The following is a 20,000-nucleotide window of genomic DNA, read 5'->3' as shown; positions in this document are numbered from 1 at the left end:
ACTACTACTACTACTACTACTACTACTACTACTACTACTACTACTACTACTACTACTACTACTACTACTACTACTACTACTACTACTACTACTACTACTACTACTACTACTACTACTACTACTACTACTACTACTACTACTACTTCTACTACTAGCACAATGGTATCTACCGGCTGAGGAAATTCTATTAAGCCATTTTGTCTTTCCGTCTTTCTTACATTTTACAAACTATAAGTTTTATTGTACATTGTACTTCTTTGTTGTCTCGGATTGGACAACACGAGTTGTCTTCCCATGACATCAGATTTGTTCCCGTCTTCCTTTTAAACGCAATTATTTGGGTAGCAGTAAACATCTCTTTCATTTTCTACAATTGGTTTAGTGTAGGTAGATGTATTTGTACAAGTTCATGAATATTTGGCAGTTTTTTCAAGAATATTCGAACCAGATTTACTCATGTCTTGTATATTTTTTTCTTATTTTCCTTTGGTTTCAAAATACTTTCTCTACATTTATTTAATTTGCCCTCTGGTACAAACCGTTTATCAAGCAACTTTCAGCTATATCGCAGTTTGAGAAGTTGGTTTCTTAATATTTGTTTATGATGCCGGTAATCTTCTGCATTGGATTATAATCTCTGGAATTGTATCAGTAAACCGTATTGAATGGATTGTTTCGTTTCTGTAGGATGGCTTGAGTTCTGTATCAAACACATAATCTTGTCGGTGGGTTTAGTGTAACTGATGTTGTCAATGTCCAATGTTTCGTCCTCACAATAGTATCTAAAATTTCTATCAGGATTCCATCTTCTAGCATTAATGCACGTATGACTTCGTCAGTCGAATTTGCATGTTCTAGGAATTAGTCTAGCTTCTCTCTCACATATGATTCCAAGGGCTGAATTGTCAATATGCTTCAACACATGTAGACATTCATCATTCGTCAGTTGCTAATCTCATTAAGTAGCTACATGCATAATTTCTTCTTAGTTTCTATCCTTGTACAACACCTTTAATATATGTTTATACTCTTCCATTGAACATTATGATATTGTTGTCAATAAAAGTTACACACCTTTCTTCATTTTGCTTTAGATGGGATTGTCATGTCTGTTTTGTTTTCTAATGCTTCTATAAAGGCTTCTAAACCGTTCTGTTTCCGAATGGAAGGGTTAACATTGACTTTATAAAAACAAAAAGGATGTCATTGTAATTTACCTTTGAATTATTATAACAATGTATTTGACAAAGACTGTTTTGGGCGCTAATTTGCGTTACGCAATTTCCTGTGAACTTGCTTTTTTGACGACAATATAGAAAATACTTTATATTAGTGTTATTGTGTACTTGAATTTATCCGACGAGTTGAAGAAAAGTTTATACAGATTGTCGAGCCGTGTAAGCCTTTCTGAGACGAGTCCGTTAAAGTAAAGCTCATGACACTAATATAGTATTATACTTATCTTATAATATTTATTTGAATCAAATATTTGTTACATAAATGTCAGCGTTTAATTGTTAAAATAGAAGAAAACAGATTAAACTAATTGAATCAAACCTTGAGCAGCAATATCAAAAGTATTTGTGATCTTTCATGGTTACGCCACGCGATATTGTCCTCAACAATTCAAAGAAAAAACAGTAACGTATGCCTCTTAAAGGGACTTTTTCACAGATTTTTTGCATGTGTTGTGGTTTGGAACTAAAAGCTATATATTGATTAATGTAAAAACAGGATCTAAAAAGCTCTAGTAAAAAACAAGAATACAATTAAAGAAAGAAAAAAAGGTACCCTCAACTGGACTCGAACCACTAACCCCTGGAGTAAAAGCCTAACACTTGGCTATCCATACTCATAGAAAAATGATGCATTTAATACTTTATATGAGCAATCCTCGTAGTGTCACAAAATGTAATGCCAACAACAGAATTCTCCAAATTATTTAATCGTTTCGCGTTGCGACGCTTTATATTTATCAGGTTTTTAAATCGTCAAAAGATGCATATAATGGATATTTTAGAGAATGGTTAATGTGAAATATTACTAATACCTCACAAATCATCATAACTTAAGCGAAAATTTGCGAATCTGAAACAATTTTGTCAATTGTACAAAACGTGAAAAGGTCCCTTCAAATATACCAACTTAAAACATGTCAAGGTCTACCCTTGACCCTTGTAGATCATGGTCAAGAACTTATCCCCGCCGATATTGTTATTTTTTTGTCTTAAAAAATCGTCCATTGACGAATTTTATATTAGCTGACATTTACAAGTCAAACATCTACTGGCTAATTCTCTTCTCACCAAAGTTTTTGTATGAACCATGTTTATTTTCGTACAGTTTTGTTTCCTTCCATGATAAGTTGAAAATCTGCAAGCGACGGACACGATACAATTGTTCATCGTCATACTTCTTTTCTATTCAAAACGTCGATGTAAGCAAGCAATCTTTGTGAATAGACATTAATTAAATTGCTTAAAAAGAAACGATCAATTTATCCAAGAAACCCGTTTAATTCTACGTCGATTTACATCGAACATTAAACAAAAGAACATGTACTACACTAATGAGATTAAACACTCATAATAAGTCACTGACACTGTTCACAGTCCTTAAATAATGTACTTAAGTTCAGCGAAAACAAGTAATTTAGACCATCACGTAATTCGGGTATATTCTACAGTATTAATACAATAAAAGGATCCATTGAGGTTATGTCAGCAGAAAAGTTCGTATTTCACTGTTTTTTGCCATCTTTCAAACAATAAATAGAAACGCTGCATGTACTAACAACTTATATTGTTAAACAGTGCATTTATTTGAAATTAATTCCTTTAATGCATATTTAAATTGAAATGTAAGTACACATGACTGAGGATGTTGATACATTTTAACGAGTTAAATGGTCTACGTGTGTTAAGTTCACATGACATTGAACATAAAGTGAAAGGCCAAAAAGTAATCCTATATGTTTACGAAGTAGGCATGTTAAGGTGACCCGGCGTGTTAAGCAAAACTTTACATGACATGTTAACGTTCCTTCTATAAAACCATTTAGCGGTAGGATGCATAGAATTGTTTTGTTAAGTAACATAAAGTACCATGTAGTCGTCAATTTAAAGACACATAAACTAAAAACTTTTAAGGCAAAATATATCAGAAACGTTTTTGTATGTGTCTATTTGCTGTTATCCCTACTGGATACGGAAATGAAAATATGCTTCATAGTGAAAAATATTAAAAGTATATACAATAATAATTGATAACAATTTCTTCATTCTTGTATTCGTTTATATTACAGACTGTGCCATGCGAGGGGCAAACTCAATTTGTATAAAGGCTTTTATGGGTCTTTGGAGCAAAAACTATCTTCAAATGATGTTTATCGTCTTCACACCCAAAGGTAAAACAGATAAGCCATAGATTAAAATGAACATGAACATTCAATATTCAATTCCATACGTTGTATCGATCTTTAAATAAAAGATTTAACGCATGATCATGAATGACGGGATATGAACAAATAAGGAATCGTCATTTAGAACACAAATAACGTGCATAGAATTTTAAGTTCAGCAATCGCCATCTTGGCAGTTTACTTTAATTAATAGAGGTGCATGTTTAAATGCATTATTTAAAAGTTTTACCTTTAAATACAAAATCCCCAATACTCCACTTTGATGATTAAAATATTAATACTGTTTAGCAAATTATGTCCGTTTTGCATGCGACAGATTAATACATCGTATTGTACTACACATGTTGATTGCAGCCAAGAAATTCCCACAACTTTCGCAACAAATATATGCGATATCCTGATAATTTCATTTTTCGCGCACGTTATTATTGCTACACAATGCAGTTAATGTATTTTTAAATGATCAAATTACTGTTTTTAATTCCGCGTGTGTCTCCTTTTTATCAATCAAACCAACATCACATTTCACACACGTCGCAGATACTTAAAATGTAATTCGTACATGTTTGTTTACATTGCCCAGTTGATCATCCATACTTCCTCAAGAGAACATGGTCAGGATTTGAATATAAAATGAATCATTATATGGCGAAAACAGTTTATGAAAGACTCTCTTCTAAACAATGCCACTGGTTGTGATGATGTATAATCCGTATGATTATATTTTTTTGGTTTCGTGTGTACATTTCAAACTTTTAAATCCATCTTTATGTGCAGACTAGAGTATGCAATCTGGGTGTTTTAATAGTTTAAAATACGTCATTTTATTTATTTTAATTTGTGTGTGTGTGTGCTTTATATCACGACAAATGGCCCTTTCTCGCTATACGTTTTTTAACATTAGCTTCATTTATATTTCTTTGTGTTTAAATGATTTTATTCAGAACTGTTTCGTATGTGTAATGTTCAATACAAATTAATTCATGTAGGCGTCATTAGGCGGTATAACGATTTCATCAGGTTGTCTCTTTGAATAATTGATATTACTGTAAATCGTTAACAACTTGCGGTCTGTGTTAACACTTTTAAAAACAATATGTTTGAAAACAAAAGGGGAATAATGACTAGAATATATGGTTGGTGTCTTTTGAAATCACGTGATATCAGACATGTTCGATATGGCGTGTAAAAGTCTCGGCATTCCCCTACTTTTCAAACCCCATATCAGTCTCTTCTGATATCCCATGATACCAAAAGTCACATACAATACACTGACTATTTCTTAAAAGACTAACGTCCTGTCGTCAAACAGTTCACATCTTTATAATTTAAATCAGAAATCCTTATTTTTGTTTGCAAAACGTGACAAAGCTAAGTAATTTTTTCTTTCATCTTTTATTTGATTACAGGAACATTGATTGTGATGTCGCTTATTACAGCCAACAGACATCTGCAGAGGCTACTTATAACCCGGTAAAACATTACTTATCGTTCCTATATATTGTTTTTTTTTTAATTTGAAAAATACTTAAAGATGTATACATCGAAATAATCAAATATGTTTAACTACCTTTGTATTAAATTATATGATAACAGAAATGTACTCGCATGTCTGCATGCTTAATTTTGCGAATTATGTGCATTGACCAGATAAACATTGGATTTATATCACAAACCCCGTACCATTAAGATATCACCGATTTTAAAGTTCATCAACATTTAATACTTTTTAAAAATGCAATTAATAAATGAACCTAATGGCTTCTGCCTGCTATAACGATAGCGTTAAATTCGTTGATACAACAAGAAATGTCAGAAATATTTCCAAACTATAATACGTATCTGCATGAAAAAGTTTATATTTATGTTTAAATTGTATTCACATAAGAAAGTATATTTATCTCATTCCATCTGCGCTTTACGGGCATTTATGTCATTCTGTGTTATTGAACTCGAGACTTAACATAATTATTATGTTTTAGGAAACTTCAGTTGCAAGACTAAGGTAAATAATGAAGAGTGTGCATTACATGTATCATTTCGATAGTGTTCTCAGTGCAAAGCAGGTTTTGACGATTCAAAATGCTCATTTAACAGCATATCGCAATGCGAATACAGAGTGTACGTCAACTCAAATTGCATTGGCTGTCAAAGGAAGATCGCAACATTTCGAATTCGCAGAAGTCTAAACTTGATAGGTATTTTAGACACAGAGCGTTTTCATATTAAAATAATCTATTTATACGTTTAGAACTGCATCGAATCCCAATCGTTGTTGAGAGATAGCCAACATCAGTGAAAACTACATTTGACTTTTATTATTGTATAAATGCAAGTTTCTTTGTGATTTGTTTTTAAATTTACGTTAATATTTCTGATAAACATAGAGACGCGAAAGAATATGTTTGCTTTGCCATAATGGACACATTTTAATATATAGAGAAATAAACACAAATATTTAAAAACTTAAAAATCCTCCAGTTTTGATCTGAAGATGTTATATTATTAACTTTACAATTTATAAATAGTCGCAGGCACTAAGCAATTTTCAAACACGGCACTGGGTCAATGCTACGGTAAATGTGTGGTAATTTGCTTTTATCGTTGCTTTTTATTGCGTGTTCTAGAAGCATTTCGCAATCGTACATGGTTATACGTATGAACATCGCTTTAAAATAAAAAACAACATAAAATACCTTACTGAACCGAACATTGTTGTTTTAAGAACAAAGTAGGCCCATGGTATTTAATCGAATAACGCGGCACCTCGTTAAATACAATGATCATTTCTTCATATTTAACTATTGCTGAAGTGTGTATTAATAACCTATTTATACAATAAAAAACAGTTTCATATTTCAAAACAATGTAATTGCACATACATACTATATACAGTTTTAGCTGAAAATTTGTATAGAGAGGACTGTATTTCAATTTGAACTTTCAAATAATGTTCACATGTTTGGAACATATCAGTTAAAATAACTTGTTTGTAAATGCACTGTTTTACTTCCAAAATGTGTACTTCCATAAAACAAGTTCTTTAAGAATAAGATACCTGATCTTATTTTTCTAATACTATACAGTACGTTTCATGTTGCGATGATTAATTTGCAGTGCTCAACGGTTTAAACATGCGTTTTGTAGATTAACAAGCGAACCGCTGCAGTGGGAAGGAGTAATGATTGGATATGAGACATTGAAATGGACAAACTCTGTCATTGAGAACATGGAAAGAGATGTCAACAGATTAACAAAGGAACTCAGGTTGTTTTATTACTTATTGGTCGCATACCGACATAAATGTCTCATTCTTGATTTTAAACGTCTACCTTACATTTTGAATCTCCCCGTGTTATAAACCTAAATCTCTACATTGAACAAATGCAACTTTGTTTGGTTCTTATGGTTTTTATGTTGGAGAAAACCAACTGATTTTTTGATTTTGTACGGATGAGCAATTTACTTTAGGGTTTCATAAGAATTTCTTTTTACTTGTTTACTAAATCGGCGATGTATCTGCCAAGTTCTGTGTTGTTCAAATATCGTTGACTGTCTTTTTCAACATAGATATTGTGAAACTATTTACCATATCATGGCTGTTATATACTGTAAATCCATATTGATATGATTAGGTCAAAGAAAAAGGGACTTAAGATGGAAATTAGGTATTATTTTCAATGTAAATAAACCATTTTGGTACAGATTGATTTACCAAAATATTTCTTAGGACTTATGGAAGGAGTTTTCAGCAAGTATATGCATGTTGCCTACTGACATTATTGAGTTGATATCGTGCATATAAATTATGATGGACTAAAACGGTATTTTTTTTTCTTGCGTGTTCTGTACAAAAAAAGTCATCGTTCATGCTTTGAATATCTGTTAAAATTATTTTAATGAATGTTATTTCTTTTCGCAATTGACAATTGACACGCGTTTACACTCATGACTCATGTCATGTCGGTATGTGTGCGTTTATCTATGTTTGCGTGCGTATAACGATTGTGCAGGTGTGCATTTCGAAGCTCCTTTCGGCGAGAAATCATTTGTTAAACAGTACCAATGACTTTTATACTTTTATGTTAATTGAAATTTGAATAAGATATATTTAAACTACGGATATTTAAATATAGCTAAGAGAGGTTATAGCGGGATCGGGGTACCCGCAGGAAGCCTAATCTTTTAAGAAAAATGACCAACGCCTAAACCCACATGCACCGAATGGTGACTGAATCAAGTCCGCTTCGATAAGAGCCGAACGTACCAAGCACTACCAAAGCTGGAGTAATGAGACATTAAACACATCTTTACATTAGCGAAATGGCGGAATAAATGGCACCTCATAATGGACAATGAAGATTATTTATAATTGGACATGGATTGTTAATTCTAAACAATTGCGCATGCTGTTGCCTTAAGATAACATTACATTCATATATTCATATGATCATCTAAACTGATTAACCCCGAACCCCCGCCTAAAAAGCGCACACAATCAACAACAACAACAAAAACAACAAAACGCTATTGAAGAGATTATGAACTACGATGCCTATTTTAAATACTTGTTTGAAAACGGTGTATAATTTATTTGAGTTTTTGAGTTGTTTGAGCTTACCTGTGTGCATGTTTGGCAATTAAAAATTAAAATTCTCCCATATCAATTTTCTCAAAGTTTTGGAGACAGTTGAAAAGATGTAGAACATACAGTTAATACACACACAACAGTCAGTACGTTTAGTGACGCATGTCCGCAAACGCTACTTACTCAAGCATCCATGTGAAAGACATGTCCGGATCTGGCCATGTAATACATTTTTACAGGCAATGTGCAACCTGTCATAACGCTCATTCCTGATGCAGTAAACAATTTATTTAATATGTAAAGTCATTTGTCATTATTCCTGGAAATCATTAAAATGTATTAAGTAAACTGTCGATTTCCAATTTTCCCCGCTTTAAAATAACCATCGTGATATATGACGGACACGCAAAGACGAACACAAGAAAGAACTGAAAGATAAACGTATTAAACGATACATGGGTTTTACTTGCAGGGACATGGCCTTTCCGACAAAATCATTTGTTTTTTATATATTTACACATATCTTGGTGTTTAATATTCCCGATATTTCTGCGTCACCGTTAAATATGAAATTCATATTTCAAATTGTCATTTCGCCTGTCATGAATTTCATTTTGCGTAAAGCAGAAGTACTAATGTCATGATAGTGTGATAATCAGTTCAATAACTAATTTACAGTTGTAATGTACAAATTAATAAGCGATAACAACTTGAATAAACATGGTACTAAATAGATGCATTTGCATCAATTTACACAAAATAATATGCACTTAACATTTATCAAGAAACAACATTTGAAAATAAACTACCATATTATGCTAACGAGTGATATGAGAATAACAAATGCACATCGAAGTTGCAATATGTCTGTAACAAACAATCTCATATATTGATATTTAATTGTGTCATGTCAACATGGACATGTTATCAAACGATACGCATTAGTAAAAAAGCAATATGAAAGAGCAATTTAACAAAATGAATGCGCTAGCTGACATTTCCTTCCATATGGACTTTTCTTTTGTCTTTCTGTTCCTCAAGCATAGCTGTATATCTAGAAATACGGAAATTACAAGTTTAAGCGCTCCCGATGCGTTTGAGCAATCAATCAGTTTTTTAAATATTTATGTATGCAATCTGAAATAGCGTTGTTTGTATCGTTGCATGAAATGATTGTGTGATCGTTTATTTCTAACCACTTTTTACTTTTGCAGCATTATTATTTGCATGAAACATAGGTTATTCATTGAAATGTGCTAACATGGTAATATACAATAATGTTACAAATTCTTCATTATACACGTGTGAATCACATCAATCAAGAGTGTGAACTACTCCAACACCATCACCACTTATTGCACCCCCTACAAAACCACCAACATCAAGACCAGCATCACAACCGCCATATTTTTAGCCATATGGAAAGTTGTCCGTATTGCTTTTTTATCATGCCTTATATATTAAATATTTATCCCGAAAGAGTGTTTTCTGATTCTGCATTCGCAATACGTTAAATTATTGGTGTATTACTTTATTTTAAGGTATACCTTCTCTAAAGGAACAATCGGTAAGTAAATGTGGTTGTTCTTCATTTCAGTCATTTTGTTGCAGTGTTACAATATGTTGTTTCTCGGACACGTGTCGTTTGTGTGTCGACAGTAACATGATATCTTTAAATATATCAAATACAACTGTATGAAGACCACTTGTTAATTTTAGCTTTTGAAAGCGCCTTGTTTGTCGTGCGTTTAATTTTCATTAAAACGTAATATTCGCCTTTACAAATTGCCAAATTAAAAAAACAACAACACTCAATAGGAATGATAATTGGTTTACAACCCTGTCAAATTTGTTAACATCATTCGTTCCGTAGCATATATAGGCTACCAGAGCTAAACATTTAAACCTTAAATAATATTCCACAAGGCCATTGAATAAAATTGGGGCGAAGCATGGTTAGGTGGTCCTCGTTTATTTCTGATATAGTCATATCCCTGGGATTAGAAATATCTCCACACTTATTTTCTGCACATGTAAGTGAAAACTGAAAACAAAATTGTCTCTTCTTAAACAGCCAGGCTTATCGACTTTGTAAATTGCATGTCACTTTGCATTGTGATCCGATCACAAGTTTGTTAAAACACCTTCCACAGATGGCATAATGGCCTCGCTGTACGTTACTCGTTGTCTATATGTGTAAATAGTTAAAAAATCTCTGAAACAGAAAGGCCCAAACGTATAGTATTTTGAATCGTATAGTGATCATGATCTAAGTTTAAAAAAAAAGATGCCCGTTTGGTAATACATGTTTGCACACGGCTTAGGGTTTCATTTATGTTTTAAGTGAACATTTTAAAATCTCTGAAACCGCTAAGCCCACATGGGTTAGATATTTAATCTGTAAGGTCGATTTGTGGACCCAATGCGTTTATAAAATCCCTGGGATCAAACTTGCCTCGCTGAATGATGTTTCTGGTTTTTCCCCTTATTGTAAATATCGGGAAACGTTAAAAACATTCCATTCGAAACCGCAAGAAAAATCTCCTTGTAAACCAGAATTCAGAAATTACATTTACGGCAAGTGAAACATAGAGTGGGTCATGTACCAAGTTTGTGTGAATATTGGTCCTGGAGTAAATATCGACCACGGCATTAAGATTGAATTTAAGGGAAAGCTATTAAATATCTCATTACACTGTAAGGTATAGACTTTTGTATTAGGATGTAGCTAATGCTAGTCCCCTAATAAGTGAGATTTACTCGTAATAATACCCGTTAGATTAAATTGGCTCCGAACTTGGTTTCCTGATATGTTTACAGTGAGATTTTTCTGAAACCTTAAGGTCTAAGGCATATGTCATGTAACATATCCTCTTTCTTTGTTGATCCACTTCCAATGTTTTTCAAAGAAATTATGCCCACCATTGGGGTCACATGATAGCAAGATCAATATAGAGTTACATTGCAAAATCCTCTTTTAAACCGAACGGACCAGAGGTTTCATATTTGGTATTCGGTATGTGACATCACATAGTGGTGCTCTACAAATATTGTTCGAAAATCGCCTATGAACATGCTCCACAATGGCCAGGGGTTTACCTGTAATATTGATATTCAGATATTCTCTGAAATAATAAGGCGAAGCGGTGTTAATTCCCTTGGGTCAAAGTTGGCTCTTCTTGTTTAATTGTTGTTTATTGAATGGTGAGCGATCTAGGACCATATTCTAATTCTAAATTGACTTGTTCTTAGTGTTTCTTTTTAAATACAATAATACTGACACTTCACAAATATAATAAACATATTTATTGTGGTTATCGTCTACTAGTGGACCCACTGAAATGGTTTAAAACTTACTCTTTTGTCTTAAAAATGACTATTCTCTGACAGAAACCAATTCACTCGTCCTGAAAAGTAATGAGCTATGGAGACAGCAAATAAACAGTAGTAAACATGTTTCAAACGTAGGTGATATATCGATTACAACTCGTAATCACTATGTCATACGTACACACTTATGTCTATTTTTCGGCACCTGATTTGGATCTTATTTTCCAATAGAAATACCACCCAGGAGCCATTTTCTGAACTCGACGAGGTATTGCAAAAATTAGACAAATCGAACGTCGAAGTAAATACCCTGAAGGAACAACTACGGTATGTAATTTAATGTCAATTGAAATAACATATTTCGATTTTTTTTTTTATTGTCGTTATGTCGTCGATCATTATAATAAAATGTGATAGGCAATATCGTATGTCATATTCGTTACATTCTTAGTATTGTTGCAATAATTATTTTACATTTTAAAGGTACTTTACATAATAATTAACTAAATTAAATAAAAAAGTTGTATACACTTACTTTTTCCGAGCATGTTATATTTTCAGATGGTTGTGCGTTGACGATCAGTTTGCGCTTCACAAAGTGTAAGTTTTTTGTTTTTAATACATTATTTCTAGTTCATCTGAATTAATAGAGATGGGTTTAAGATATAATTATACATGCAATGCAATGACAACGAAGTCTAAAAAGGAAAACGTTTGATGTTTATATATCGAAATTCCATCCCCATATACAAATGATAATGTATGATTACCACTGTGTGAGAATAAGTGTCTTTATATAGTGTTCTTTTTATTCTTTAGAATAGAGGAAACTGAAATGATATCGCTGCTAAACAATTGGCGAAGTATTTCATTATCAAGTAAGTATAAACATTTAGTACAATAATTTTACTTATGTTCGTTCATTGTATACGTATTATACATCAAACACTTTGTTGTCTAAACTTACTAGTAGCACTTAGTATAATCAATTGTGGCAAAACGTTATGATTACTGTGCGTTGGGCGTTTAATGTTAATATAATTACACGACCCGACCTCAAAATTTCCTAAACTGCCTTCAAACAGTCAATGCAAAGCAGTGGGGCTTAAGACCGATGTGAGGGCTAGCCGAACCTAAAATTGTCCCATAACTAATAAACAAACATGCGCGTATGCAGACAAATAACAAAATAACGAATGCCACAACGTGACGTGCTAAACAGATAGTACATTTTTGTTTCAAGTGTCGTAAGTTTCGGGAATCTATTACAATACTATGTTTTACAAGAGAGCTATTTTTGTGGATGAAAAAGATTAACGATATTTCTTCCACAAATTCGGTTGACAAATTATGTAGATAATATAACTTATTTCCTTATCGTTTAACTAGATTTGATTCTTTGATACTTAATAATAATAACCAAATAATTGCAAATATCGACTTAACTTGTCCTTGTCAAGTGTAAGTAGATTGTATGATTGGCGTTAGATGACCAACATAAACGCTTGAATGCGGCGAAAAAAGTCATACATAGTTTGTCAAATAATTTTGGCGAAGTAGTGTAACCCTTCGTTAATTTCTCTCAAACGTCATATGAATTTTACGAGCATTTATACACGTTTATGGATTCAAAATACTTAATGTGTGTGAAAATTGTAATACAAAAAGTCAATGGATGTAATTTTTGCATAAGATGCTACTTGAGGGTTTATCTTGTGCAGCCCAAATAAAATATTCGTGAGAAACAAGCGTTTAAACCTAAATTAATGTAATGTAATAAAATATTAACGTGTCGTACATGTGTACTATCCGCTTCATATTGTGTCCTTTGCACGTCCCTTTATGGTAAAATAATTCTATTTTTAAACAAAATAAATTTCCATTGTATTTACAGTTACTAAACAACTACTACGGACTAGAAAAAGTGCACAAATATATAGAATATTTATTTGAAACATTATCTTATGCTTTTCATTCGTACCTAAGTAAGAACGAACTTACTTAACAAAGCAAACAAAATACTTGTATATAGTTATATATACAAGCACACGTATGGTAATCATGCAACGAAATGTAGTAATGTATTAAAACATCAGGACTGGTGTTTGTTTTAGTTTATAACACTAAAATAAAGTATATTAAATTCAAGCGACGACCATTTGTTGCTATGTTTCAGAGCTGAACTTGAAAGATGCGAGAACAATTGTCGCTCAAATGAGGGTACTTTGCTTGCTATTATAGAAACTCAAACAAAAGAGTTGGACAATCTGGAAGCAGAAATAAGACGACTGTATGTAGTTTATTAAATGTTGGGTTATTTTGATGATTCTTTTACATTCACTTACTCGTGTATTCGGTTTAACCACGTGTACATACACATTTGCATCTTAATTAATTGTCTGTTACTGAAAATTACATGGGAGTACAACAAGCTCATGCACAAAGTTGTTTAAATGTTTTGTTTTTGTTTGACGCGTGTCGTCCGTCGTAATATTTCGACAGATTATGAGTTCAGATCGTTGCTGGTCACGTCGCTAAACATAATTCAAAATTTAGAACAAATGCATTGTAATGCGATTTAAAAAAAATGTCTTTAACAATAAGTTTTCCAATCGTGTCCATGGGGATCGATGGGGTTTTGTACTGACACAAATGTAGTGTAATTCTTACATTGGCAATTTATTTCCCATAATGTCACCGGGGATTAATCTGGTTAAGATCTTCCGGAATAAAACACCACATGATGTAGCGGTGTTATTCTTTACAATCCACAAAGGCAGTCCACTTGATAGTCGAATAGTAAATATGTATGCAATGTCCTGTCCGCAATATCTAAACAGATCTTAGACCTACACTAATTCAGATTGTTATGACAGGTTCTCATGACAAGAGGAAAACGCCAATCAATTTCAAGGCCTACCTGTCAAATGCCAAGATTACAGTGTCTTATTAAATACGATTATATCGATGCAGTAAGCAGTACCGCAAAATACCCACACTTTTTACTGGTACACTCCTATCGTAACTCAAATAGGGCAGTTATTTCAGACTCGGTTCCTAATTGATTTATTGACATTAAATACAATACCTCGCGGTATTAATTTGAATGTTAGATTACGGGGACGTGGTTTTCTGAAGAACAATTGTTTTAAAACGTATCGTTTCTCTGTTTAACTGGAACTTTAATCGATTTTCAAACCCTGTACGAAAAACGGTTTAATATGGAATCAAATTGACTCATCTTAAAGCCTCTTGACTGTGTCAAACATACATCGTTTGATTTTTAGTTTAACTTAACACGAACTTGTTTTTTGTCCTTGAATGTATACAAGGTTTATATTTTATTTGATGATATATAACTTATCAAATTGTTCTTAAGTTCCATATTCGGATAAGTCAAACCACGGATACATTGAAGACGTTTGAGAATTGTTATCAACTTTTGGAGTACGAAGTTAATATATATTTAGCAGTCCCTATTATTTGGTGAACTTCAATAACGTTTGTTAACATGTGCATCTGATGTCTAAACTGGCAAAGATGTAAATACCCAGAGGTGTAGTATTTGGTACGAAAAATTCGAGTTGTTCAGTTGTGTCCCTGTGGTCTGACTTGGCTTTCGCACAGGGTTTAAATGTTTAAAATGGACGTCCACAGCATTAAAACTTTTGAACGCTTCTCTTAAAAAAACAAACTCGGGTAGTCAAGCTAGAGGCCAATTGCTCATGCTGGTAATTGATGGGTAAGATTCACATTTGTTTAACGTGTTTGTAAACTGGTAATTTAATGCATTTATTATAGTACCGAACGAATCGATTTTGGTCACTGCAGAGTACAATGCAGGGTTAATTGTGTACAAAAACATAGTAATTACAATAATAACAAAATTGTTTATTTTATAGGATGGCATATAAAAAGACATTGTTGCTCGCCGACAAAGGTTAGTTATTCAGCAATATAGTTTTACTAGCTTTTCAACAGCATTTATGCATGCTTGAAGTTATAAAACCATTTGAACATTCCATACTTGGTTGGGCATTCCAAGGTCCCCCCCTAATACCGGTTTGATAATACATCAGCGAGATATTGCATTTTACAAATATGAAGATGTTTTAAACAATATCAATTAGTTTTTCAAAAACAAACGAGTCGCTTTAAACAACACATTGTATTCAAATTGTAATTTAAAATGCTTCTAAAAATGGGCATATAGTCGCCGCTTCGTCTGCCTGTGATCTATGAGCTCTGTTTTCCAATTTTCATGGACGTGGAGCGTTTTTTGCCAATGATGTTATCCATTACACTCTTTGTAAATCGTATCGTTCATCAGTCCACCCGAGCATATTTCCGTTCGCCTGGTTCTCTGTTAAAGCTAAATAGATCAGCGAAAATTGCATCTTATGCTATGTGGCACTTCTGCCCTTATGTAATCTATTGGTTCTCAAAGTTCGTTAAAGTCGCGTTGTGTAATTTTTTTGTTTTGACTTAAATGTCCCAGGTTCGTTTAACTACCCATCAAGTTTGCAAAGTAATAAGGCAACAAGTCTTTTTGTAGAATATACCAACTTTTATTCTTGGTTAAATGATCGTATAGATTATATTGTTCTGTATATTATCCTTATTAAATGATTGATACTAGATAGAGACAAAAATAAACAAGATACTCCAACACAAATATAATCCGTCCAATAAGTAAATGTCCAAATGTCCGTCTCTCTTGCACTATCCCGTGAAGCCGTTAAATTGGGATGTTCACTGTGCGAGTTCAAAACCGCTGGCTTGGCTCGGCTCCCAGTTTGTTAAAAAATACCCCGCTTTTATACTAATCCTTTATAAATGCTTATTTAAATGATTATATTAATGCTTATATAAACGGTCATGTTCTAAAAACGTGATGGTCTCAACAAGTAAACAAACTCCCCATCATCCCTTCAAAATTGTATCTTAACCCAAATCAACAGTAGTTCGTGGCCTGGTCAACACCCGTGACCGCCAGAGCACCACATCATACGATGTCCCGAATTGAGTCCAGTCAGTCTAAAATAACATAAACTAGATCATTCCATCGTATGACAGTACATGTACCCTTACATGTATGATAGTCTACTGGGACAGGAAAAGTGTTACAGCTATATGCATAACACGTATATGCATTATCTCGGATTTGTGATTGTTAGGGTAGTTATAATAATTAGCATACTTCAACTCAACATATTGTGGGTGCGTGCCCAAAGGAGATTATTATTGTTATTTCTTTGCTGTTAATTGTGCAAGTGCGCATTTTTTTTATATAATAGCTTGGCTCATAAAGATTAAGCGTGTCGATAAACTTGTTAACAACCGCCATACTTCTCAAAGCGCTGACCCAAGCTTTAATCGTGTAATGTTTTATGTTATTTTTTGTCAATGTTGCATAGGAAACATTTATCGCTTAACATAAAAGCCAAGTCGATGTAAAAAATATGTATTTCCTGCCAATTTTTAAATCAATTAATCTCCAAATAACAAGACATAAAACGCCATTGAAACGTGTGTGAGGTTTTAGGTTAGGCGACAATCAGAGGTCAAATGGCAGTATTGAGCATCCATCCATTATACCAATATTTATGATTGTTTTTATTTTTTGATTTCTTAATTTGTAAAAGTGGTTTATTGAGCGGCGTACATTCAATAAGTGTCATGCTTTTCGCAGATTGGACTGTGTGTATGAACAAATATGGCGCCTAAGTGATTATAAAACATCGCTTGAAAATAGATTGCAGTAAGTATTATTTGAATTGTTTAAATTATATAATTGTTCTGGATATATTTAGCTGTCACATAAAATATATCAGAATATGCTTGTTTGTTAAAACCTACTTAAGCAATCTTATTAATCGGCACACATCTTACAATTTTAATAAATCTCATTGTCTGAATTGTCATTATACTGAAAGTACAAATTTATGACGTATAAGCGTAATTCAATTGCGTAATGATATTTATAAATAAGTGATGATTTGTGTTTTTTTTACAATATTATAGCCATCTGAAAAAAATGATAACAGAGATCGAGGATCAGAAGACACGAGATCTTAGTAACCAAAAACATACCATGTAACCATTATTGTCGTATATTTTTATTTTACTACATTTTACTTTAACAACCACATTAATGTACATAGAGGTAGAAAAAAACTCCTCCTACAAAAGTTTCATACAAAAGCAAAGTAATTTGACTAAATTGAAGCACATGATATTAAATGGTAATGCTTCAAGTAATTCAACTTAATACCATGACAGTTTACACAACGGATCAATTTCAAAGGATTAATTCGCTAGCTAAGTGATTTATAGATATTTCATCTTAAACGATATGCGCGTAGATAACAACAATTTGAATTATGTATGAGTACAAACATTTTTCATAAAAAATAACTGTGCTTACTGCTATCGAACTATTATATTTGTAGGCAAATTCTGTCGACGTTGAACACTGAGGACTTGAGGTTGATACAATTGTGTGACGAAAAGCTAAAGATGTACAATAATATCGATCGACAAGGTATTCCACATAGAGGATCTCTTAGTCAATTTCGAGGAAGTCTTGAACGCATAAGATATAATATCGAGAGATTCCGATGTGTACAGACCACAACAGTCGCATCCACGGAGTTTTACTTTCCGAAATAACATCTGCATTTCGATAAAATTAACAGATTTGAACTATACACACTATAACTTGTAATATAGACTTGTATTGTTATTGCATTTCAATTTGATTTACTTTTAGATAAAAATATATTATTTTAAATTGTATCATCATTTGTTGACGTAACATTTAGGCGGAAGATTGTCTCAGAGCAATACATATCAGACATTTTTCACGAACCTTGATTTAAATTAAATGATTGATAAGAAGAAGAAAGGAATATTCGTCATTGTTATCTTAAGACGTGTTGTAGATTTGTCATTAAGATCACATCGAAGATCACTTCATTCCTCTGTGTTGTTTTGTATTAATATTTTGATTTTTTTGGGGGTGTGGGGAACAATCGTATCTGTTTCTCCTGTTTGTTTTGTCCCTTACCTGAGGAGATCAAAGGGAAATGCCCGTTTGTCTTAGTGTCCACGGGTGTGTGTATGTATGTCAATGTCCATGTAGGGGCAAAATGGATATGCGCATTAGTTCGGTTTTCTTTCCTCATAAACATTATGATAGACATGCCTAAGTAAATAATTGAAACCTAAATCGGGGTCCTGCGATAACACAATCAGTACTGGATTATGGAAGAAGTTTGGGATGTGGATACATGTCAACATTGGGAATATCCACGATTTTTAGTTATATTTTTAATACAAACCAAAAATAATCTTGCGAAAAATCACAAATTACGTAGCTAGGTAGAGGACACTTGGTGTGTGGATGGTGGGCCATATTGGAAATTTGAAAGTTATTTAATCTGGGTTCTTCCGTCCTTTCGTTCTTACAATCTAGATTCTGCGATAACTCAAAGTATTTTAGTTAGATTTATCCTACTTTGTTGAAAGAGGACATTATCAATATTATTCACTTTATTATGTTGTATGTCAGAAAACAATCGAAGTCATAACCGTTACATAAATATATGATCACTAAAACAGGTTCCTGTGACAACTCAGAAAGTACTAAAGTTAGGTTTTGGAAAACCATATGGGCATTATTTCAGTGTTTTCTTCATACTAAAATTGTGGTCGGTATGGTTACGGAAAGATTTGAAAACTTAGATATGCGTCTTGTCAAGATAAACAGTACTTTCGCTTATTAAATGAATCTTTTGGAAAGTCTTACTCCAACAAAATGTCTGCAATAGGGGACTGATTTTTCTGTGGCAAAGCGTTTGTTTGAAATTATTTTACATTATTTTAACGTTTGTGTTATCATTTGCTGCCACTGCGTTATGAAAGGATTTCATATACCTTACCAAAAATTACAAGGCGATGTGTTAGGTTTTCTGCATACAAGATCAATTTCACTCTTGGGTTATGGACCCTGTTTTGGGCATAATTGTGTCAGTAGGAGTTTCATTTTTTTTCTGGCATGAACAGCCTGATGATACCGTGTGTCTCTTGACCAAGGAACTATGTCTATGATCAATATTACGTTTACAATAGAATGTTAGTTATAAGAAATGAAATCATAGGTCATATTCAGCATGCGTATATCCAGCACGGATGGATTTTCAAATTACCCACAGTAAATATAAAGCAAGACGACTCGGTGCCTTTCGCGCAATAACTTTGCTCTACTTTTCAAGGTCACGATAACATGCCATGGTAAAATGTCAAAGACCAAAGCTTTCTTTTGCGAAACACGTGTAAAAATGTGAAATGAGTTTACAGCCGTGATAAGAAAGCATAGATGTGGTCAGTTCAAATACGGGTTTCAGGATCTATTATCAAAGTCACACTGAATGAATCTCGAGGCATATTTTGTTTTTAAAATGAAAGAAGGATCTAATTCCTTGCAACGCTACATCGTAATAAATCACTAGGCAATCTCTGGTGTGTCACAAACTCCTACATCAGAAGAAACCTTGTATTTAAGTCCTTCCGTCGTGAAAATGGACTTGCTTTTGGTTGGTTAACGTTTTGATGTTTTTTTTATTACAATTCTACATTTCATAAAATAATCTTGAATAC

At 33.0% G+C, this 20,000-nt stretch overlaps 1 long non-coding RNA gene across 1 annotated transcript; it reads left to right on the top strand.

The window, feature by feature from the left end:
* Positions 1–17,035: 17,035 nt before the first annotated feature.
* LOC127850946 (uncharacterized) lies at positions 17,036–17,931 on the top strand. Its single transcript, XR_008035584.1, has 3 exons — positions 17,036–17,100; positions 17,364–17,435; positions 17,792–17,931. It is a non-coding gene; the product is annotated as an uncharacterized LOC127850946 (long non-coding RNA).
* Positions 17,932–20,000: the final 2,069 nt, after the last annotated feature.

The sequence above is a fragment of the Dreissena polymorpha genome, chromosome 11 (assembly GCF_020536995.1).
Source record: "Dreissena polymorpha isolate Duluth1 chromosome 11, UMN_Dpol_1.0, whole genome shotgun sequence".
Classification (NCBI taxonomy): domain Eukaryota; kingdom Metazoa; phylum Mollusca; class Bivalvia; order Myida; family Dreissenidae; genus Dreissena; species Dreissena polymorpha.
The sequence above is the reverse complement of the archived record's forward strand: the minus strand, read 5'-3'. Positions and strand labels throughout refer to the sequence as shown.